This window comes from Callospermophilus lateralis (assembly GCF_048772815.1).
Source record: "Callospermophilus lateralis isolate mCalLat2 chromosome 10 unlocalized genomic scaffold, mCalLat2.hap1 SUPER_10_unloc_1, whole genome shotgun sequence".
Classification (NCBI taxonomy): Eukaryota; Metazoa; Chordata; class Mammalia; order Rodentia; family Sciuridae; genus Callospermophilus; species Callospermophilus lateralis.
In genome coordinates this window covers 178,581-203,079 of record NW_027510151.1, presented here as the reverse complement: position 1 = coordinate 203,079, position 24,499 = coordinate 178,581, and the positions used below count along the sequence as shown (strand labels likewise).

Genomic DNA, 24,499 nt, shown 5'->3' with positions numbered 1-24,499 from the left:
AAGCTAGACAGAAAAACTAGGCAGATGAACAAGGATAAAGAAGACTTGAACAACAGTATAAACAAACTAGTTCTAATATACACCCATGAAACTCTTCATCAAACAACAGCAGAATATTCTTTTGAAATGTACACGGAACAATCTCTAAGATAAGACTATATTTTAGGTCAAAACATAGGTCCAATAAGTTTAAAAAGATGGAAACCACACAAAGTATCTTTTTTGATGACAATGGAACAATGTTTAAATCCACAGTGAAGAGAGTATTTGGAAAGCAACTTGTGGAAATTAAGCTGTGCACTTCCGCATAGCAGAGAAGAAGTCACAGGGACGCTGGAAGATGCTCTGAGTTGAATGAAAACGATGTGTTTAGTTTTCAAGTCTCGGAAGCTATGCCTAAAATGGTGCTCGTGGACTTATTGCTGGAAAAGCCTGTATTAAAGAAGTTTAGGACTAGTAATCCAGTTTTTTAACCCAGAAAAAGAAGAATAGACTACACCATCACAAGCAGGAAAAAGAAATTAATCATGATTTGAGCAGAAATGAAAGGAGGAGGACAGGAAAATGAGAAAATCACTGCAAAGCAAAAATTGGTTCTTTGAAAATATCAACAAAATTGAAAAACCTTTAGCTCAACTAGTAGGCAGGAAGGAAAAACAGAAGGCACAAAAAAGGGCACCCTACTACTGACCTTCTTCCAGCCAGAGGAAAATAGGGAACACTCTAACAACTCTATCCAGCTAACCAGACCACCTGGCTGAAATGACTAAATTCCTAAAACTGACTCAAGAAAAAACAAATTCTGGCTCAACACTAAGGAGACACTTTAGAATTTAAGAATTTTTAAATGTAGAATTAAGAAATTCCTATAAAGAAAAGCCCAGACTCAAGAGAATTCTACCAAATATTTAGAGAGAGAACCAATCTAAAACTTCCAAAGCATTTTTTTTCCTCTTTCTTTTTTTGGACAAGTAGATGTAAAGAGAATATCTTCCAACTAATTTTATACAACTATTATTCTAACAACAAACACCTAAGAAAAACATCACACACACAAACACACACACACACACACACACACACACATCAACTACAACAACAACTTAGAGAACAATGTCTTTTATAAGTATAGATGCAAAAACTTCAGCAAAAATCCCAGCAAACTGAATTTTACAGCACCTAAAAAGAATCACATACTATAATCAAGTTAGGTTGATCCCAGGAAAGCAAGGTTTACCATTCAAAAATCAATGTACTAGACCATTATCAATAAAACAAAGGGGGGGGGGACCCTATACAGTCATCTCAGAAACACACACAAATATATTACACACAAGACAGAATCCAATAGATTTTCATAATAAAAATATTCAAAAAATTAGGGTTAAGAAAGGAACTTATTTAACCTCATAAAGGTCATCTTTGAAAAATCCACACTTAATATTACACTTAGCTGGGCTCAGTGGCATGCACCTGTAATCCCAGCAGCTTGGGAGGCTGAGGCAGGATTAAAGCCAGCCTCAGCAATGGTGAGGCACTAAGCAAGTCAATGAGACCCTGTCTCTAAATAAAATACAAAATAGGGCTGGGGATGTGGCTCAGTGGTTAAGCACCCCTGGGTTCAATCCCTGATACCTGCCCCCCCAGAATAAAATTATTGTAAATGGAATTCTTTTCTTGTTTGTTTATTTAGTGCCTCGCAATTGCTGAGGGTGGCTTTGAACTTGCAATCCTCCTGACTAAGCCTCCCAAGCTGCTGGAATTATAGGCATGCACCACTGCAACTGGCTCTAAAAATATTTCTAAAAAAAAATTTTGCACAACTGTCTAGAAACTGAAAAACCACCACCACAATTCACAGACTAGGAAATTGTATTTACAAATCATAGACCCGATGAGGTCTAATATTCTGAATATTCTAATATTCAGAACTGACAACTCATAACAAATATAGATCTGAATGTGCTAATATTCAGAATTGATAACTCATAACAAAATAGAGAAATGAATGACTTGAGTAGCTATTTTTCCAAAGAAGCTATGCACAATCCAATGAGAATCTAGAAAATTATTCAACATCATAAGTCATTGTGGAAATGTTAAGACTACCATGAAATTCTACTGTGTTCCCACTAGCAAAATCTGAAATAAAAAAGATAGCAAGTGTCCGCAAGCATGAGGAGAAACCAGAATCCTGTACATTGCCTGCAGGTGTGTAAAATCCTGAAGCCACTTTGAAAAAACAGTTTGACAGTTCTTCGGTCACACCTAGAGCTACCACAGGACCCAAAGATTCCATTCCCAGGTGCAATCCCAAGAGAATTCACATAACTAGTGCATGAATGTTCACATCAACATTAATCATAAAATCCCCAAAGCACCATCAAATATCCGCCATCTGATGCATGGATGAAACAAAACCTATATCCATACAGCAGGATGTCACTCAGTCACAGAAAAGGAACTGATGCTTTAAAACTATGCTCAGGGGTTGGGGCTGGGGCTGGGACTCAGTGGTAGAGCACTCACCTAGCATGTGTGAGGCGCTGGGTTTGATCCTCAGCACCACATTAAAAATAAACAAATAAAATAAAGGTGTTGTGCCCAATTATACCTAAAAAAAATATTAAAAATATAAAACAAAACTGCTCAGGGGTGCGGGCAGCTCAGGCCCCAGATCCAATCCCCCCACTGGGGGAGAATACCCAGCAAAGTAAGAAAAGAAGAGTTCCTCAGGCCACTTGCCGTCCACCAGCACTCATATTAACTGTCCAGAGCAGGCAGGTCACACACACCCGTGGACTAGTGACCACCACGGCTGGTGGCCAGGAGAAGAGGGAATGTCTGCTAAGGCGTGGGGTTGTGGTTTCTTTCAGAAGTGATGAAAATGTTATAAATCACTGAGGACACAAATTTTGAAGACTCTAAATCCAAAGTTCATGTTTTAAAGAGACACATTTTTATGACATGTAAAAATTATATTTATAACACACACACACACACACACACACACACACACACACACACCGAGCTTTACTGAGCAACAATTCACCAATACTACAGCTCGCCCATTTCAAGTTCACAACTTAATGGTCTGTGGTGCATTCACGAGTAGGTGTCGTCATGACCACAGTCAATTTTAAGATATCTTTGTCACCTCATGAAGAAGCACTTTGTAGCTACTCCCCTTCTCTCTCCATCTCTCCCCAGGCTGGAGCACCTCCTAGGGCACATCTTACCTCTACAGATCTCTCTGTCCTGGGACTTCCCTGTGACTGGGTCATAGAATCTGCGGTCCTTTGTCACTGACCACTTTCCCTTAGCTTATCATTTTCAAAGTTAATCCAGGCTGTGGGAGGGATGGGACGGGTGGCATTTTATGGCCTGATAATCCTGCAATGTCTGAACCCAGAGCACTTAAGCACTGAGCCACATCCCCAGCCCTTTTATTTATTTTTTTTTTATTTAGAGACAGGGTCTCACCGAGTTGCGTAGAGCCGCAATAAGTTGCTGAGGCTGGCTTTGAACTTGCAATCCTTCCGCCTCAGCCTCCTGAGCTGCTGGGATGATAGGCGTGCATCACCAAGCCAGCTTCCCCATAGTATTTTTTTTTAAACAGTTTAACTTGCATCTACCCATAAACGATCATAGCTATTAAAAACGTGAGCATAAAGCAATTACAAGGGTTTGTTACTCTGGAAGTTCTTCCTCATATTCACAAGGGCCCCAGGAAGCCTCAGTACTTACAGTTTCTTAAGATTCCTCATTGTGATAAAGGTGTCCAGCTGCACAGACCTGATGGCATTCTCTCCCAGGTCCCTGAATCACAACACAAGGACTTGTGCCAAGAAACCCCAGGTGCCCTTCCAGCCAGCCCTGTGTCTGAGCCAGGAGACTCGGAGGTTTTCTGTGACAGCCTTGGTTTCATGTGACCCAGAGGTGATAACTCCAAAGGAGGTGGCTCTCACACGTGTTGATACAGCACATGCGGTGACACGGGGACCCAACCTGTCTGAGGGGCAGCGCAGAGGCGGGTGCAGGCCTGCTCAGCAAGTCAACAGCCACAGGCTCTCCCAGAAGAACCGGGGTCGAACTTGATGCAAAGAAAAAACAGACTCAAGCCCACCCACTCAAAGGAGCTACCCCAGAAGGATGTAAAGTTCTCAGGGCTGGCTGGTCCCCTTACTCCCAGGGCCAGGCAGAGAAGCTCCCAGTGGGGTGGGGTATGTGTCACTCTGATGGCTGGCCTTGTGGGGGTGACAAGGAGACCAGGGCCCAGGGAGGAGAGGGGGAAGCAGCGACACAGGGCACTGGAGGGAGGAAGGTATTGTCCACACACCAGCTGCATTCATGGGGATCACATCGACTGGCCATGTGTTTTGTGATTGCTCTGGCACAGGCAAGATAAGGGCCAGCACTGAAGCAACTGCTGCTTCTAAACAGTCTGTTTCTCAGTTTACAAAGATGCCATTCAATCCTAGCTGACTTTGCCATGGCCACCCTTGGCAGGCCTGGGGGTCAGGCAAGGTCTGGCAAGATACTCACAGGTGCTCCAGTCCTTCCAGCTCCGAGAACGCTCTCTTAGCCACAGACTTGATCTTGTTCCCAAACAGAGTCATGCAGATTCCAAACATCCAGGAAGAGACAGGGTGGGGGAAAAGGGGGGAGAAAGAACGCACAGTCAGCCTGTCTAGTGAGAGGCAGGGGAAGCTGACCTGCACTAAGATCCCAGGGTGGACACACACAGTCCTGCCCCTTCTGAGAGGAAACACTTTTCCCTCTATTAGAATTCAGGAGCAATGACAGGCTGAAGGTGCATGCACTTTAGGGCCTACAAAGGCCCCCTGCAGACTCCATCTCACTTCAGTCAGAATAGCGATCATTAAGAATACAACTAACAATAAGTGTTGGTGAGGATGTGGGAAAAATGCACACTCATACATTCCTGGTGGGACTGCAAATTGGTGCAACCACTCTGGAAAGCAGTCTGGAGATTCCTCAGAAAACTTGGAATGGAACCATCATTTGATCCAGGTATCCCACTCCTTAGTCTATATCCAAAGGACATAAAATCAGCATACTACAGTGACATGGTAACATTAATGTTTATAGCAGCCCCATTCACAATAGCTAAGCTATGGAACCAACCTAGGTGCCCTTCAACAGATGAATGGATAAAGAAAATACAGTGTACATACACAATGGGATATTACTCAGCCTTAAAGAATGAAATTATGGCATTTGCAGGTAAAAGGATAAAACCAGAGACTATTGTGTTAAGTGAAATGAGTTCATCCCAAAAAAACAAAGGTCAAATATTCACTCTGATTTGTGAATGCTAGCCCACAACAAGGGCGGTTGGGGGAATAATAGAAATCCATTGCATTAGAAAAAGGGAAATGAGGGGAAGGGAGAGGATGGGAATGGGAAAGACAGTGGAATGAATGGGACAGAACTTTCCTGTGTTCATATATGAACACATGACCAGGGAAACTCCACATCATGTCCAACCACAAGAATGGGAAGTTAGACTCCATGATGATCTGACATATGTATGATATGTCAAAGTACACTCTACTGTCCTACATAACTAATACCCATTGGACACACACTTGTCCCACCTGGCCCTCTGTCTCCAAGGGCCCCTGAAGGGGGTTGGGGGTGAGGCAGGCAATAGCATCACAAGAGACAGGCTGGGTAGTCTCTCAGTGAGGAGAAACAGAGAAGGTAATGAAAACTATTGATCTGAAAGCTGCTGCCCACTTCTGAGAACTGTGTTCCAGGGATAATGGTTCCCAAAAGAGGCAAGAATGGGATAGGAAAATGGGTGGCTTGTCAGGGTGGCTCCACAGCTCTTTGCACCTGAGATGCATCCTGGCATCTCAGCCTGCAGAAGATGCCCTGTGCTGTGGTTTTTGAGCAAGACCCCAGATTTTATATGATGTCAACCCATCAGACATGGGTCCTACCAAGAACCAGGTAAGAAATGTGGAATACAAAGGCCAGTTCTACCTCCCCCCAGAGAAGCCAGTGAGCACCAAGTCCTCCTCAGGGATGCCAAGAAAGGGAAGGTGAGCTCCCCAAAATAAAAAAAAATGGCAGGGTCAGGCCATTGCCAGCTGTCTGAGCTTCAACCTAACTGCAACAGGGCAGGAGCAGCAGGTGTCCTCGAGAGTACAGGCCAAGCCAGGACCCGGAGCTCGGACAGGGAAGGCTGCTCCACCTGCTCCCCAGACACCACCAGCCCACAGGCCAATGTCTGGGGCAGCCATGCCACAGGGCTCCCTGTCCCCCATTTCATCAGAAACAGACTCCTCCCCTGGGGGCCTCCATGCCAAAGGCCCAGCAGTCACTCCACATTCAGCCTCAGGCAAAGTCAGCTCTGTTTTCTGTGTCCTCCAGAGGACAGAGAGCAAACAGGCCACACACCCCTGTGAGTGTCCTCCTCTCTGAGGTAGTGTGTGCATGGACGTGCCAGCAATCTCACCCCAAAAAGCAGTTCTACAGCCTCACAATCAAAACTTCTGTTTTTAAACAAATAAACCAAACACAGAAATCCTGGTGGCTGGGCTTAGGCTCTGTAACCACAGAATTAGCAGCAAATAACGACTCAGGGGGGGCACCAAACTCCAAGCAAGGCTGAGGGCACTGCCAACCTCTCCACTTGCTCAGATCCCCCGCAGGCTGAGGAACCGTGCACCCCAGGTCCTAGTAAAAACGCATGGCGCTGATCATCTAGACCTGTAAACCAGATCCAGGGAAATGCCAGGCTTTATTTCATCCACTCCATATTAGTCACGTTGACCCCTTTTACAGTGAGGACAGGCTGTTATTCCTAATGGTGACAATAACAATAAAATGAATTCTCAATTTCGCAGGGCACGTCGTGCTGTGTGTGGGCTAAAACAGGCCTTCACCTTCTCCCTGCCAGCGTGTGGGGGCTGGGTGGCGCTCCAGCTAGACACTGCAGTGGTTCTAACAAACAGCCACTGGGTGGGCAAAGGGGAACTGGAGCTCTCTGCTGGAGGGATGTTCTTGTCCCACAGTCAGGGATCCCAGGGAAGGGATGGCTGGCCTCTCATGAGTCTCCTGGCCAGTCAGTCATAGGCTCCCAAAGGCTGGATCAGTGTTTGCCTAAGCCACGGTGGCAAGGCACTGGGGGACGGTGCAGTGGCACTCATGTCCCTGGGACTAGCAATGACATGCACAAACCCCTTTCCCCATGAATCCCACTATGAAGGCCCTGCCCACCAGCTACAGGACCTCCTACCTCATGGGAACCCAGAGGCTCTGCATCTCCCCTGACACCCCCTTTACATGGACCTCTGCTCCCACCCAGCCTCCCAAAGAACGCCCCAGGCACAGGGCAGACCCCTGCATCTCCTGTCCTCCCCATGTCACTAACATTGCCAATGAACTGCCTCTCCTGGGGTCCAGAAATTCTCCCTTCTCTCCTCATATACTACCTGTACAGGTCCCCAGCAGGTGATACCAGAGCCATTTTGGAACAGGATCTCTGGAGTGGGAGAGTATGACAATCCCACAAACCTGGGGGAAAGGAACACTCCAGAAGCACCAGAAAGAGCCAGATTGAAGAACTATCAATGGCTGGGCTTGAGGGACTACCTGAGCTCAAAACCTGGAACAAGGAAGGGCAATGTCCACCTGGTGGTCACAGAGGGCTCTGCTGCTCTTAGTGAGAAAATAACTTCATTTAGGCCTGGCCAGTGGTGAGCTAGGAAGGACCTCAGGAGTAGCTCACCTTCCCATTCAGAGGCAGATCCAGCAAGACCAGCCTGTCAAGCTCTCCAAAGGCAGGTCCAGGCCACCTCTCTGGGACTCCACATGGCTCCTCTGTGCTGGCATGCTCCACACTGACCAGGGGAGCCCCGCAGACTGGGGCAGCCCATCCAGATGGGGCAACGCAGTGTGGTGGCCACATCTTCCAGCACAGCCATGCCACAGAGCTCCCAGTGACACTGGGAGGAAACCCAGCAGAGGAGGGCATCCAAGCAGCACGGTTCCCTCCTTAAGTGGTCACTCAACACCAAGCACAGTGGTCAACCTAGAGCTGCACACCAAGATCCACTTTTCTCTTTCCCGTCTAATGCACAAACCTTCGCATACCATGACAGCAGACAAAAGAATATCGTGAACCCCAGGTGGCTGCCACACACCCACAGGTGTCATCAGACTGTGCCAATCTCATTATCTCCTCTACCTCTACTCTTTTACCATTTTCTAATCCAGCTGGATTATTTCAAATCCAAATCACAGGAATCAAATTATTATTTTTTTTTTTTTTTTTTTTTGGTATCAGGGGATTGAACCCAGGGGCACTTAACCACTCAGCCACATCCCCAGCCCTATTTAATACTTTATTTAGAGACAGGGTCTCAATGAGTTGCTTAGGGACTCGCTAAGTTGCTGAGGCTGGCTTTGAACTCGTGATCCTCCTGCCTCAGCCTCCTGAGCCACTGGGATTATAGGCATGCACCGGCGTGCACCACCACACCAGGGTAGAGCCCACTTTCTGCTGCAGGACTCAGACACAGGACAAGGGATCTGTCCAAGGGGGTTCCAGTGCATGCCAGCGCTCAGAGAGTCAGGTACTCAGAAATACTCACAGCTTGATAAGGCTGTCAAGGCCTGTGAAGGCACCACTGGTGTCCTCTAATGTGCCTGAGATCTCATTATGGTCCAGGTCTCTGGGGAGAAGACAGAGCATGAACCTCTCAGTCACAACCCTCAATCTACTTTTTTTCATTAGTTCTACATGACAACAGAATATGGCATCATTTTTAAAGCATGGGATATAGTTTGTTCTAATTCAGTTCCCAGGATTTCCCCCTCCCACTCTCTTAAGGGACAGGAGAACTGCTTTACACTGGGTTTCTACTTCACAGCTCAAGGCACCCAGGTGCACTCTAGGGGGCCCAGTGTCCTGTACAGTCATGAGGAGTCTGGCTCTGTGAAGCAGGCCCCGCTCTGTACAGCCTGCAGCGTGGCTAGGCTTCCACGGCCTTCCAATGCAGATGATGCACACCCCAAACAAGCAGCTTTCCCTGGCTAGGCCTGGGGCTGGGAAACAGTACAGAGCACATTTAGGAAAGCCCAGTTTGTAATCTGCCTGCACAGAGTAGACACCTGGCTGTGGCATGGAGGATCAGTTGACAAGTTCCTTGAGGTTCCTATCTTCTCTAACTCAACCAGAGTCCCTTTTTTTGACCCAACCAAGAATCTGGAACAAGGCATGTAGAAGAAAAAAATTGAGCAGTAAAGAAAGGAACCCTGGCCTTGTGCCCTGCATGCTGGCCGGTGAGTCTGGGGCCCAGAGCCCATCTCCTTACATGGCCTGCAGAGAGCTAGACATTGAGCCAGGGAGGACATCTGGGTGCTGAGTCAGACTTGTGACTCACTCGCCAGGGTGGGAGAGATGGGGCCAACTCTACAGGCCAGGCTCCTCCAGCAGAGCAAATCCCAAGGCCAGTGACTCAGCCTGCTTCCCAGAATCCAAGGGCTGGTCAAAGTGCCCAGGTGGGACATCGCACCTGGCAGCCAGGCCCTATTCTGCACGCACGCTGCCATCTCCAACTTTCCACCAGGCCCTCATGCCTGCCCTTCCCTCTCCTGAGCCCTTGCACAAGGACCAGGAACAGAAAGGGATGCTCTTGGCTCCCAGGAAGACCTGGAATGGATGGTGCTAGAGGGAAGGGAGCTCTGACTGAAGGTGAACCATTCACTGTGACCTTGCTTGAGCAAAGTCGGCTGCTGGAGGGGCTTCTCCTTCCCACAGTTCCTGCCTATTATCTTCAGACTGAATGAACCCAGGCCTGGAGCGGTGGCTCTGTGTGCCTGTGTGCCCACTCCTGCTGCCAACCTTTTCCTCTTCCTCCGGCCTGCTAAGTCTCAATGCCTGTTCTCCTTATCCTGGCCTTGTAGGACTTCAGCTTGAATAGCTTGGCCTGGGGTGCTTTGCTCCCCCAGGCAGTGACTCCACTGCCCCCACTTTAAAACCAGCTCCACCAGGTACAACTGCAGAGGAAATTCCTGTCCCAGTTGCCTGCAGCAAGCCCCTGTCCACCGGGAACTCATGCCTAGGACAGGGGCCTCAAGAGCCCACCATCACTGTCTGCTGAAAATCACACACCCCGCTCTGGGGGCTTTCTGCTGATGGTTTGGAAACTGTCTGAGGCCAACAATCCCAGAAAAGCATCTGCGGTGACTTCTGGTGACTTACCTAATGGGACACTTAGAGGGACATGGCATTGTCACCTCCACCTGGTTGAATGACTCCCTAATGAGGACAAGGAAAGATACAGAGTCCCCAACTCCACCTTTTTTGGAAATGAGGCACACTGGACACCAAGTGTAACAAAGGAGTTTTTGAACTAGTTTTTGAACTAGTTTTCTGCGATGGCTTTGAGAAAAGACATAGAGGGTTTAAAAAAATGAAGCTGGGCCCAGTGTTGCATGCCTGTAATCCCCAGGGCTCAGGAGGCTGAGGCAGGAGGATCATGAGTTCAAAGCCGGCCTAAGCAAAAAGCGAGGCACTAAGCAACTCTGTGAGACCCTGTCTCTAAATAAAAGAGAAAATAGGGCTGGGGACATGGCTCAGTGGTCGAGTGCCCCTGAGTTCCATCACTGGTACTGAAAGAAAGAAAAAAAAAATGATTGCAGGGACAGTGTGGCAGTGGTTGCCGACCTGGGGACGCTCACTTCAACAGCAGGACCCAGCATCCTGACAGGCACAATGTGCAGCTTCTGCTTTGTGACACCACACTTTAAGGTTGTCATTCCCTCAGGCACCATTTCAGGGGAACAAGACATTCAATATCAGCTATGCACACATAACACATCAGCTTGGGGTCCAATTCCCACCCAAAGCCATTGGGAGTGGAGTTCAGAGAACTCCCAGAGAGGCCTTCGGGGACCGGCTCTGCCCTCTTCTGCTCTCCTGCCCAGGACCCCATCGCTTGGTCACCCCCACAGTGAATGCCATACAAGATGCGCAGGTTCTTGAGTTCCTTGAAGGCGCCTTCGGTGATGTGGCTGATGGAGTTGTGGTTGAGGCGCAGGATGCTCAAACTGCCCAGCTTGGCCAGGCTCTCCTTGTCCAGCCGCGTGAGGTTGTTGAAGTACAGAATCCTGGGGAGGTGGAGGGGCACAGGTCATTATCAGGCTTCACAGACTTGCTTACAACAACCCATTGGGTCTCCGTGGGCAGGCAGTATCTCACAGTGGACGTGCAGCTAGGTCATCCACCTGGCCTAACAACAGGGATGGCTGTGCAGGTCCCAGTGTGGTTAAACTGTGGGGATGGCACAAGGTCATGCAATACAAAACCTCCCTGCTGGTGTCCAGGCTGGTCCTGATTCAGACCTTTCTTGGCAGAGGCCCGACACCCTGGATAGGCCCCTTGTGGGTCAGATGCTGCCACTCCACGCACTGGACAGCAAAGGGCGCCATGCATCCCTGCCTGGGACAACCACTGCAGGGCCTCAGCCTCAGGCTGGAGGCTCTGGCCTGAGTGTCACCTACCCTCCCTGTGAGCAGGACAGGACACGCCCCAAATCATCCATTTAGCCTTCATGTGAGACTCCAACCTTCCTCCCAGACACCCTTGCATTTCTGACACAACCCTGGTGCTGGTCACTTGGCATACGGGTCACCTCTGGTTGAAAAATGGGAAGTTTGGGCTGGGTCAGGAAGAAGAAAAATAGTATCAGTGAAGATTAATGGGTTTTTAAAGGGGGCAGCAGGCAGCCTTCTTTCCCTGCTGGAGAAATAAGTCATGGTGTCTGTCAGTCACAAGACCTGGCAGGAGACCAAAATTATATCCTCACCTGCAATTAAGGAATTTGGCTTAGGGGAGGGGCGGGAAAGCAACCCTCAGCCTGCCTCTGAGGTGACCTGAGAACGGGGCAAGCTTCTAGGACTGGTCAAGGCACGCTGCAGTGACCCCCGGTCCCTCTAAAGGGCACAGCAGACAGCGGTCCACAGCCAGAAAGGGGAGCAGGGAGCTCAAAGCCCCATCAAGGCTCTGGAGCACAGCTTCTCCCAGGAGGTCACACACCCTCTGCTGAGTCACAGGACGGTGGCTCCTCACCCTAGGAACTAGACAGGCTCAGGACTGTGGGACTCAACCTGCCCTGCTTCCCCAGGGCTCCCGGACTAGGACAACAGAGAACCACGTGTCCCTGGAGTTCCCTCATGCAGTCCTCACCTGAGCAAAGAGTGTGCCATCCGATACCACAAGAGGGAGGAAGCAGCACCCTAAAGCACCAGGAGGGCAAATCTAACACCCCAAGTCCAAGGGCAGTGAGCAGGAGGGAGAGGCAGGCTGTTGCATGGCACATGCTCTGACCACTGACCCACAGAGACTGAAACGCCAGGTCAGCAGAGGGATGCTTGTGGGCCTGAGATGCAAGGGGCACACAACAGGAAGGACCGGCTAAGGACTCGGGCTGCAAGCGCAGCATGAAGTTCCAGGTCCCTGTGAGTGTGCCTGGCACCCATAACGCTTGCTCACATTAAGTGACGATTTTTCTAGGCCAAGCCTATGAAAAGTGGGAAAGGAGAAAACCCTCCCAAACTCTCCTGAAAAATAAGGAAACCCAACCGGACTAAACTAGAGCATTATGAAACTGAAAATTTCCACCTAGTGAGGACCTGTTCCCCCAACACAAGCAGAGATCTAGAAACGGGTGCAGACACGGGAACATGGCCATGTTCTCCGACCTTTGGCTATGCAGCTCTGGCTGTGCATGCAGGTCAGAGAGGGGACCCAGGTTCCCTCTCCAGGGGTCACCACTGTGGCTCTCAGCTTGGGCAACAGTGAGCTCAGGTGCCCTCAGGCCCAGCCTGGGTGTCCTGCCTGGGGATCTTCCAAAGGAATGGAGGGTGGGGGGACACTGTGAGCCTCCATGCACATCCACCTCCTCCACCAGGCACGACAGGTAAAGGGAAGAGCCAGGTCCCTGGGGAAGCTGACTGAGGTGCAAGCGCTGAGGACACACAGATTCTTCCAGTCAGCGGGTCGCCATTGCTCTGTTCATGATCCCAGTGTGGTTCAAACACACTGTTCCTTTCTTTCTCTCTCTCTCTCTCTCTCTCTCTCTCTCTCTCTCTCTCTCTCTCTCTCTCTCTCTCTCTCCCATACTGGGGCTCCTACCACTGAGCCACATTGCCAGCTTCTTTTTTTTTTTTTTAAATAGGTCCCACTAATTTGCTGAGGCTGGCCTCAAACTTGTGATACTCCTGCCTTGGCCTCCCAGGTCACTGGCATTACAGGTGTGCCACACCATGGCCCAGAGGCCTAAGGTACCATCACTCTGCAAGAAGCTACAGTGAGAAGGGTTCTTTAGGTTGCCCTTCCCAGACAGAGCCCTTGACTTCAGGAGCTTTTTCCACACCCAAGAAATCCCTGGGGACAGAGGCTCTTCATGGGGACCGACAGGCTATACCTCTGTTATTTCAAAAATAGGAGGTAGGAAGGGCCTGGAGCTCAAAGACCTGACATTCCTGTTTTGGGCCTGGCTGGCCTGGACATCTATCCTTCTTTCTGCCAGAACAGGGCCACCGGCCTGCCTGCCTCTGAGCTGCCTTTGCCCCCGAGGCCTACACCCCTTCTTAGTCCACTGCTCTCTGGGCTCTGAAGGATCTGCCTCCACAGACCAAAGCCGAGGGCACTTACAACTCACGCAGCTTCTGACAGAAGTTCCAGCCATTGCGGTGGATGCGTGAGATGGAGTTGTGGCCAAGGTGCAGCTGGTGCAGGGCCGTGAGGCGAAAGAGGGAGCCGCTGTTCACTTCCACCAGGCTGTTGTGCTCGAGGTGTCTGCAATGACAGTGCCTGGGGTCAAAGGGGTCCAACCTTTACCCAATACCCGGAGTGTGCCTGGTCAGCGCTCCGATCAGACACGGCGGTCACAATAAGGGTGTAAGAGCACAAGGGAAGCATGGAGACCCCCTGGTGTGCATACACATGGCGGAGAGAAGACAGGCAGACCCCAGTGGAGGGTCTGCAGGCCAAGACATACTCAGAAAGTTCGGAAGGGCAGGGGATGTTAGCCATAAGTCACTTTCAGCTAAGTCAAAGTGAACCAGGCAGATGAGTGGGCAGAGGAGCTCTCAGCAAGGGCAAAGCCAGGAGAGGAACAGAGAGAGAAGGGGAAAAGGGAGACAGCCCTTATCCTCATCCAACTGAAAAAATCCACTGTGCCAGGAGACATGGCATTAGTTCTGGGGTCCAATGACTGTATGATTTTTGTTTTTCTGGTACCCAGTATTGAACCAAGGAGTGCTTAACCACTGAGCCCCAGCCCCAGCCCTACTTATATTTTTTATTTAGAGACAGGGTCTCACTGAGTTGCTTAGGGCTTTGCTAAGTTGCTAAGGCTGGCTTTGAGCTCACGATCCTCCTGCCTCAGCCTCCTGAGACGCTGGAATTACAGGTGTGTGCCACTACTCCCAGCTCCATGACTACAAGATTTAAATATTGATTTTGCTATTTTGATGGCTTAATGAGTCTGAACACCTGCGAAATGGAAATATCCAGAAGAATCCACCTCATGGTGCTGTATGGAGAAGGAATAGAGAATGTACCTCGGGGTTGTGGGCAGTGTGAGGATCTGGCTCCCAACAAGCTCATTAAGTATGCACAGTAGGTCCCTGACTTACAGTATTCCAACTTGTGATGTCCACACTCTATGAAGGTGTGAGACTAACACACATTCTGCAGAAACTCCGCTTTGAATTCCGAATCTAGATCTTTCCTAACTGGTACAATCCTTTTTCAATGCTGGGAGTGGCAGAGAGATGGCTCCCCCTCAGCCCTGTGGTACCCAGAGGAAACAACTGACACTCTACCATGTGTTGTGCTGCAAGCTAGGATGCCCTGGGGACTAGGAATTAAGTGTATTTTCAACTTATGACATCCTCAGCTCACAGTGGGCATCTCAGGATATGACCCCACTGAATGAAGAGCATTCATGTGCCATTCCCTCACTTCTCAGAATCCTCACCAATGACAGCTCTGCCTAGACACCTGGTTTCTCTCATGGAAGTTACCGATGCACATTTTGCTCTTTTTTTGGTACCAGGGATTGAACTCAGGGGTGCTTAACCACTGAGCCATACCCCCACCCTTTTTTATCTTTGATTTAGAGACAGGGTCTCGCTGAGTTTCTTAGGATCTTGATAAGTTGCTGAGGCTGGCCTCAAACTTGCAATCCTCCTGCCTCAGCCTCCTGAGCCACTGGGATTACAGGCACACACCACCATGACCGGCCCTAATTTGTATAAATTCGATCCACATAAAAATGAAATGGTAGAGCCTCACACTGTTTTCTTCTGAAAATTCTCTTAATCCTCAGACCATCATCAACTTAGAACTTCAGATTCTAAACGACAAACTTGAGGAAGGAAGAGTGTTCTGGAATATGCACCACAGAGATCCAGCCCAGCTGAAGTGGCAAAGGAGGAGAAGCCACTAGCATCCTGGTCATGCAAAGCAGAGATGCTTCTGCACAGTACACTGTGGGGCCTGGACCTAAGCTTCTGGGCTTGGTTTCAGTTATAAAGACAAGTAGTAAAGGAAAGAAGTGGGTAAAGATACTGGTGAAGATGTGCCAACTTGGAAGTAACCACCTGCAAACCTGAAAACAGGAAAACCAAGAGGAAATGCTGAGACCCAACTGTCTTCTGGGAGAAGAACAGGGATGTGGAGGGAGGGGGAGAGAGGGGACGGATGATGGGTGGGCAGCAGCTGCTTTCCTTTACTATCTGATTCATTCACGCAGAGGCATGACCTCTAATGAAAAATAAACAAATTAAATGTTGAAGGACAGCAGATTACATTCCTCTGCTTTTTTTTTTTTTTTTTTTGATGTTGCCTTTGTTTCTGGCAGGCCTCGGCTCCACTATTGGACACATCTGGCCGAAGAGAATGTTCCTTTGATAAAAGCTGCACATCTGCACCAAGTGCCTTGATGAGCTCACAAGACATAAATAAATCTCCTGTGATGAACTATATTTTGGGTCCACCTACACATCAAGGAAGACTGTCAATCCCAAAATGGGGAGAGAAGGAGCTTCCTGTGGAGTGTGGGAGTGGGGAGGATGTGGGGAAGGATCTGTTCTGCAGCGAGGAAGTGGGGGTGGGAGGAAGCCCAGGAATGGGGCTCCTTCCTGCAACACCTGACCTGATTCAAAAACCTCCTCCAAGAGATGTTCCTACTCTGCTATGGAAACACGAACAGATATGGTTGAGTCTGCAGAGACACTGAGTTGGGACCACAGGAAGACTCAAAGGACAGGTGGCCTTCTGGGTGCGATGGCACAGGACTGTGATCAAGGCAGCTCAGGAGGCTGAGACAGGAGGATCTCAAGTTCAAAGCCAGCCTCAGCAAAAGTGAGGTGCTGAGCAACTCAGTGAGACCCTGTCTCTAAATAAAATACAAAATAGGGCTGGGGATGGGCCCAGGGGTCGAGTGCCTCCCCAATTTCAATACTGGTACCAAAACAAAAAAACAGAAAGAAAAAGGAAAGGTGGCCTGCTCTCCACCTAGTGCTCAGCTGAATGGACACACACAGGCTGCCCCACTCCCCACAGAGGCAGGGTGCAGAGGCCACGGCCTCACCCTTGGGCGGGAGCCCTGCCAGGGCCCGCCCACATTTACAGCACATGCATATTGGACAGCCCCCAGAAAGCGCCATCCATCAGCTTGCTGATGTTGTTTTTCTGAAGCTTCAGCACCTCCAAGCTGTCCAGGCCCTGGAACGTGAGGCCCTGGATCAACAGAATCTGATTCCGATTGAGGTCCCTGAAGAGAAGAAGCCCACAGGGTCAGAGCCTCCCTGTGCACATTCCACACACACACCCACCCACACACACACCCACCGACCCACACACACACACACACACATACACACCCCTGTCGATTTTCCCAGCCAGCGAGCCAGCGGGTATCTAATGCAAGAACATTTGCAGTCAGGGCATCTGATGGGATCTCCATGTATGGGGCAAGAGCAGCGGGGGACCCCCCATGAAGCACACACATTCAGCTGCTAGCTCTAGTACTAGAGAGCCTCCGGGGACTGAAAGGACTCTGGGTGGCCTGGAGGGGCAGGGAAAGACACATGGAGCTAATGGGAAAGCCCTGGTTTCCCCCAACTATTTCTGGAGCATCTCGTGACCCAACCTCCTCAGCATCATGGAGACCTTCTCCGCAGACAGCCCAGGATCCACACCCCACTGAGCCTCAACAACTGTTCTCATCAATTTAAACCAAATGTCCACTACTGGCTTGTTTTCCTGACATTTATTCTTCCAATAATAAAAAGAAGTCAAAAATCAATCTATCAATCAATCAATCAAGAGCCAAGCATGGTAGCACAGGGTTATAATCCCAGTGGCGTGGGAGGATTGTGAGTTCAGAGCCAGCCTCAGCAACTCAGCGAGGCCCTAAGCAACTCAATGAGGTTCTGTCTCTAAATAAAATACAAAATATGGCTGGGGAGGTAGCCCAGTGGTTGAGTGCCCCTGAGTTCAATCCCCGGTACCAAAAAAAAAAAAAAAAAAAGCGAGAGACAATCATAAATCAACCACCTTGTAAGATTTAGGAGATAAAAATTGCCATCTCCTGCTTACCGCCTTTAGCCATGCTAACTTCCTGCCAAATTCAAGAAATGTCGAGGATGCCATCAAGCCTGAGGTACTTATTTTACGGGTACCTTTAAAACCAACACTAAAACCTCTGAGACAAATAAACAGAATGCATGCAGCCTAAGCACTAGCCACGCCAGCTAACCAGCAGGATTCCTCATGTCATCGAGGAGGACACTAGCATGAACCTGCACGTCCATACTCAGTGGACCTCATCCCTGCAAGATGAGGTGGCCCACCGGCCCCCGACCCAGCTCCAATCTGCTTTTACTAGGTGTTGTCATAGGGGCATTAATTACAGTTCATGCAGAACTTTACTGGGGGCAAGGTTTGGGGGGGAAGTAGGGGTTGCATTTGGTGCTAGGTCCTTGGGGAAGTTTGGCCCCCATAAAATTGGGCTATAACCTTAATTAAAGTGCTGGTTTCTGTACTCACAGTTGTGTCAGCCTGGGTAACTTGAATGCTTTTATAGGAAGCTGGGTGATCCTGTTTTTGCTCAGGCAAAGAGTTAGCAGTGACTGTGATAGGCCATCAAATGCTCCTGACTCCAGGGTGCCAATGCGATTGCTGGCCAGGTTGCTGGAACGAGTCAGGAGAGAAAATGTGACAGCTGTAGGAGGCCTTCCTCATTCTGTTACAGACACCAGACCCAGCTGGATCCGAGCTGGGAAAACACGCTAAGACACACCCAGAGGGACAGGTTTCCTGAGGAGATGTCTGTTATCACGAGGCTTCAGAGCCTGCCCTGACTCCCAGATGGGAAGCACTGCAGGTGGCAAGACTGTCCAAGGTCAACCTCCACTCAGCCCAGAGCACACAGCACCTGTGGCTAGTGGGCCCAAGAGGGCGGGAGTGACCGTCAGACACCTCCACCCCCAGCCCTCCTGCAAACCTGCCAACCTTGGGCCACACCTGGCCCGCCACCCTAGGCCGACAAGAAAAGCCCTACACAAAGCACAAAGTCAGCTCAGAGGCCAGGTCAGATTCCATTCCATGATTTGGGGAAACAGTCTTTAATCCTGAAGTGGGTCTCATTTTTGGACTTATATAATAAGCAGGTATAAGCCAATTCCTTTAAATGATTTTAAATACCTGAAAGAAACCCTCTAGTTAAAGAGACTTGAGCCAAGTTCTTTAGAGAGCAAGCCATACCACGCCTGTAATCCCAGTAGCTTGGGAGGCTGAGGCAGGAGGATTGAGAGTTCAAAGCCAGCCTCAGCAAAAGTGAGGCCCTAAGCAACTCAGTGAGACCCTATCTCTAAATAAAATACAAAATAGGGCTGGGGATGGGGCTCAGTGGTTAAGCGTCCCTGGTTCAATCCCCGGTACCCCCGCCCCCGCCAAAAAAAGACAAGCAATACTTTTTCAGGGCCATCTCCTTTGACCGTGCTGAGCAGAGGGACTGCAGTGTATAACACAGACAGGTGTGTCACACTGTGTGAAAGCATAGCAAGCAGTGGAATAGAAAAGGGAAAAAATAAAGGGAATAAAATAAATCAGTATTCCTATGAGAAGTTACCCCTCAACACCCTTCTTACTGCTTTTCCTAGACAAAATTTTGGTGTTTTTTTTTTTAAACAAAACAACAACAACAAAAAAACAAAAACAACAACAACAACAACAACAAAAACCAGCGCCTAAGTGAAAAGGAGAAAGCCCAGAGAATCTTCTACACTGGGGGGAAGAAACAAGGCTCCTCTGGATTCTTTACCAGGCAGAGCCCCAGCACAGGGCACATGAGGATTCTCTACAAACTGTTTGTTCTTGACATTCCAGATTAGAGAATAACAGCCTCTTGGAAGAAGATAGAGCAGCCACAAGCTGCCAAAAGAGAAAGTCCCTCCTACTTTCTTGCAGGGACAGAAGGTCAGTGCAATTCCATTTCGTGGTTGGTGGTTTCTTGGTTCTGAGCAAGGGAGTGTTGGGCGGCAGCTGGACACCTCAGGACAGGCTCCACTTGAGGTTAACAAAGGCCAAGGCCTCCTGTTCCTGATTTCGGCACCTTGATGCAGCCTGAGAATAACTTGGAAAATCTAGAGGCCAAGGTTCATCTTCCCTGAAGAGATGGGTCATGACCACCTCTAAACAGGACTCGCAAATGAGCTCCAAAATGACTTTAAAACAGTGATGACAAAGCGAATGTAAACTCCCTCAGATTTGGAAATGTCTCTTCAGATTTTTCCCCAGAGCAACACTTTCCTACCCACAGGCAGCGGGTGCTGCAGGCTTTATCATTTTTACTCCTGTCTACCATCCACATCGCAGGTAAGATGGGGCCCGAACACAGGTAAGAGACACATCAGCACAGTCCTGAGAACCCACAGAACCAGGAGCCGCCTTCCCAGACAGATCCCATGATCACTGTGGGACGCTAGGAAGAAACAGCCTGGAGAGTATGCAAAGCGCTCTCCCTGCAGAGTGGGCCTCTAAGCTCCCCTGAGCCTTCTCTCCAAGCTCTGCTGGGAAGCAGCCCAGTAAATGGGAGTAAAAGCAGGCTTTGTTGTCAGGGCAGACCTCAGAGTCTTGAACTCTTTTGTCTGAGGGGGTGAGCTCCCTGGACAGGCAAGTCCACCTCTCCCTGCCAAAGGTGTCCACCTTGGGTGTAACACAGACGAATACTATGGGACTGGAAATGTTCCATCAGTGGGCATCAGAGGCCAATCCCTCCTGTCATGTACCATCCCCAGAGCTGAAAAATTGTTATGGTTTGGATGTGAGGTATCCCCCAAAAGCTCACATGTGAGATAGTGCAAGAAGGTCCAGAGGAGAAATGACTGGGTTGTGAGAACCTTAACCCAACCAGTGAATGAACCCCCTGATGGGATTAACTGGGTGGTCCTGGAGGCAGGTGGGTGTGGCTGGAGGAGGGGGCATGGGGGCATGGCTTTGGGTCTCTGTTTGTCTCTGGAGAGTGGAGTCTCTCTCTGCTTCCTGATCACCATGTGAGCTGCTTCCCTCCACCACACTCTTCCTCCATGACCTCCTGCCTCCCCTTGAGCCCTGAGGAATGGAGCCTGCTGTCTATGAATGGAGACCTCTGAAACTGTCAGCCCCCAAATAAACTTTTCCTCCTCTACAATTTTCTGGTCGGGTTTTTTTAGTCACACAGTAGTGAAAAAGCTGACCAAAGCAGAAGTGAAATATGCAGACTGTGTACAGACCTGGGCAATGGAGAGGCCTCCAGCTGACCTAGAAGCAGAGGGACAGCCCCAGCCACAGAAGCACTTACAGCTCTCTTATGTACAGTCCAGGGGGAAAGCAGGTGCTCCAAATTTCCATGATATTATTCAAACTCAGATCCAACACTTCTAAGGAAAGATAGGCCTTCAGCTGGCTCCCGTTCACACTGCGGATCCTGTTGTGCTGCCTGAAACACACAAGTGGAGGTTACTCGGGCATTTCTTTTTGCAGAGTAACTACAAGAGCCAGGCATAGTGGTGGACGCCTGTAATCCCAGTGGCTCAGGAGGCTGAGGCAGGAGGAACTTGAGTTCAAGGCCAGCCTCAGCTTATTGAGGCCCTAAACAACTCAGTGAGACCCTGTGTCTAAATCAAATATAAAAAAAGTATAAGAATTCTCTTTCCTATTTTACTAGTTGTTTCACTCTTTCATAACATGACCCTCTAGTGACATTCAAAATGAGCTTTCCTGTTGTTCTTCCCATCCATGATCAGCTGCTGGCTTCAGAGAGTATGCTTGATTTTCTCATATGGGACAAGCTGTTTAAAAAAGTATGGGAAAGAACAGAAGGGTGATCTCTAAGTACACAATCATGGCGTTACCTGCATCTACCTATATACCCACCATAAAGGATGTACCAGTGCAATTGGGCAGCTCCAAACCAATAACCTTCTGCAATCTTCAGGACCCAGTCCACTGCCATGATTTAAAAGGCTTGTAGGCGCCAGCCTAGGTTTAGTCATATGGCTGTGTGCAGTATTGGGGATTAAACCCAGGGCCTCATGCATGCTAGGAAAGTGCTACACCACTGAGCCACATCCTCAGACCTCTCTGGGTCAGTTTAATCCAACTTCACAAATCACTACGTACTTTCACAAATCACTACTGACACCTCCCATGTGCCAGGCCTGGAGACATACAGGAAATTAAACACACACACACAACACACACACAACACACACACACACACACACACACACACACACACAGAGATAAAATCATGGTAATCTGCCGCAGTCTGGCTGCAGCAAAATAACTGGGGGGGGGGGGGCTGGGGATGTGGCTCAAGCGGTAGCGTGCTCACCTGGCATGCGTGCGGCCCGGGTTCCATCCTCAGCACCACATACAAACAAAGATGTTGTATCCACCGATAACTAAAAAATAAATATTAAAATTCTCTCTCTCTCTCTCTCTCTCTCTCTCTCTCTCTCTCTCTCCCCCCCCCTCACTCTCTCTCTTTAAAAAAAAATAACTGGGGGGTGATGAAAAACTTGTGTACATTGATACAGCAGGAGTGGGAACCCTTTATTGTAGGACAGGAGCAGTATTTCTACATTCCACACAGCTTATCTTAATTAGCATAAACTAGATACAGCAGTCAACCAATAAGGAATCTCCACACGTAATGGCTCCCTGGCATTACTTCACAAACCACTCCTCTGGCAAAATGCCAGGCACCATCTTGACTTGTTTACAGACCCTAACAGTAATCTTCATACATTGCTGGTGGGACTGCAAATTGGTGCAACCACTCTGGAAAGCAGTATGGAGATTCCTCGGAAAACTTGGAATGAAACCACCATTTGACGCAGTTACCCCACTCCTCAGCATAATACCCAAAGGACCTAAAATCAGCATACTACAATGACACAGTCACATCAATGTTTATAGCAGCTCAATTCACAAAAGCCCAGCTATAGAACCAACCTATAGGCCCTTCAACAGATGAATGGATAAAGATAATGTGTTATATATACACAATGGAATATTACTCAGCCTTAAAGAAGAATGAAATGATGGCATTTGCTGGTAAATGGGGGGAAATGGAGATTATCATCCTAAGTGAATGAAACATGCCAATTCCAAAAAAACCAAAGGCTGAATGTTCTTTTTGATATGCAGGTGCTAATTCAAAATGGCGGGTGAGTAGGGAAGAATAGAGGTATATAATAGAGGAAGAATAGAGGCAGAGGGGAGCAAAGGGAAGGGAGGGTGTTTTGGGGGTAGGAAGGATAGTATAAGGAATGGGACATTATTACCCTGTGTGCATATATAATTATATGACTGGTATGATTCCACATCATGTACAACCAGAAGAAGTTATATTCCATTTATGTTGGATGTTTCAAAATGCATTCTACTGTCATGTATAACTAATTAGAACGAATTTTAAAAAATAAAATCCTGGCACTCTGCAAAGGGAGAGAGGAGCTCACTGCAGGGTCTCATTGGAATCAAATCCCCTGCAGCTCTAATGGCGTTGTTCGTCAGTTTTCTCATCTAAATGATGGAGCCGAAACCTGTCATTTCTGGAATACGGGCAACCCAACTTAAAACCATGCTAAAGGGGTAGCAGACATTAAAGAAAGTGCTCCGAGGATGTCCTGCCCACCTAGGAAGGCACTGTCCGCTATGACTTATTTGCATCTTTAACCCTCGAGGCCTCTGGCGAACCCCAAATCTAACCAAGGGACCAGCAGTCATTAATCAGGACAAAAGTAACTAATGCTGAGTGAGGTGGGGCCATGGGCCTGTTGTGAACATGGCTGTGCCTCACAGATTCAAACTGGGACAGGAGATGCATGAGAATCTGCTTGGTTTCCAGGTGCAGTGTGCCTGTCATCCCAGTGGCTCTGAAGCCTGAGGCAGGAGGATCACAGGGTCAAAGCCAGCCTCAGCAACTTAGTGAGGCCCTGAGCAACTCAGTGAGACTCTGTCTCTAAATAAAATATGACATAGGGCTTGGGATGGGGCTCAGTGGTTGAGTGGCCCTGAGTTCAATCTCTGGTACCCACCCTCCTCTCCCCACCTTAAAAAAGAATCTGCAGGGTGGCAGTGCTGTCCTCAGTGTTCCAGGCTCACACTTCTGCCAGGTTGAGAAAAGAGGGGCAGCTGTCCAGCCGATAGAAGTCAGGAAGCCAGCTGTCCCTTACCAAGTGGCATCTCCTTTATACCAACCCTTGAACATTGGTTCCAACAAGGCAGGTATGAGGACCTCTCTCCCAGAAGTTTGGGGGCCTCCCTTGGCTCATTTTGTTGTTGGTGGTGTTGGTTTTTCTTTTCACAAGTCTCCCAGGCCCTAAATTCAAAACTAGATTTACAAGGGCCCAACTCTGCTGACAGGGGGAGCCTCCTTCCAATGAAAGGACCCTTCCCCCCACCTCCTCCTCACCCCCCCCTCAACAAGCTACTTCCTTTGAGGTCTGTATTCAGTTCTTTAATAAACATAGCCTCTTACAGTTTTCAGACTCCCAAAGCAAAAGAACAGAAAACCTTTTAGATAGAAACAAAAGTCAGTTTGACTTGCTTCATCTTAAACACTTAGCAAAGACAGTCAAAGCCAAAACACAGCTATTCTTGGGCATTTTAAATAAAATAATAGTTAAATGTAACTTCCATAAATAAGTAAACTGGAGGCTTCAAAAGAGAGTCTCAGACAGGAATGCCTGATAACTATCAAAAGGAACTGCCAGAGTAGTTTTTAGTTCAAGGCCTTTATTTCTAACCTATGCAGGTAGGCTTAATGTTTGCTAGTATGGTTATCCAGCCCTAAGTAACAGAATTAAATATTTCTCTATTAGACACATAGGTCATACTAGTAAAAGGATTTTTGCAAGCTCAGATGACATTAAGTTATTAAATTGTATATTA

The 24,499-nt window shown here is 48.6% G+C and overlaps 1 pseudogene; it reads right to left on the bottom strand.

Annotated features, from left to right (window-relative positions):
• LOC143639861 (leucine-rich repeats and immunoglobulin-like domains protein 1) overlaps positions 1 to 20,962 on the bottom strand; it is a 29,940-nt pseudogene extending 8,978 nt beyond the window's left edge.
• Positions 20,963 to 24,499: the final 3,537 nt, after the last annotated feature.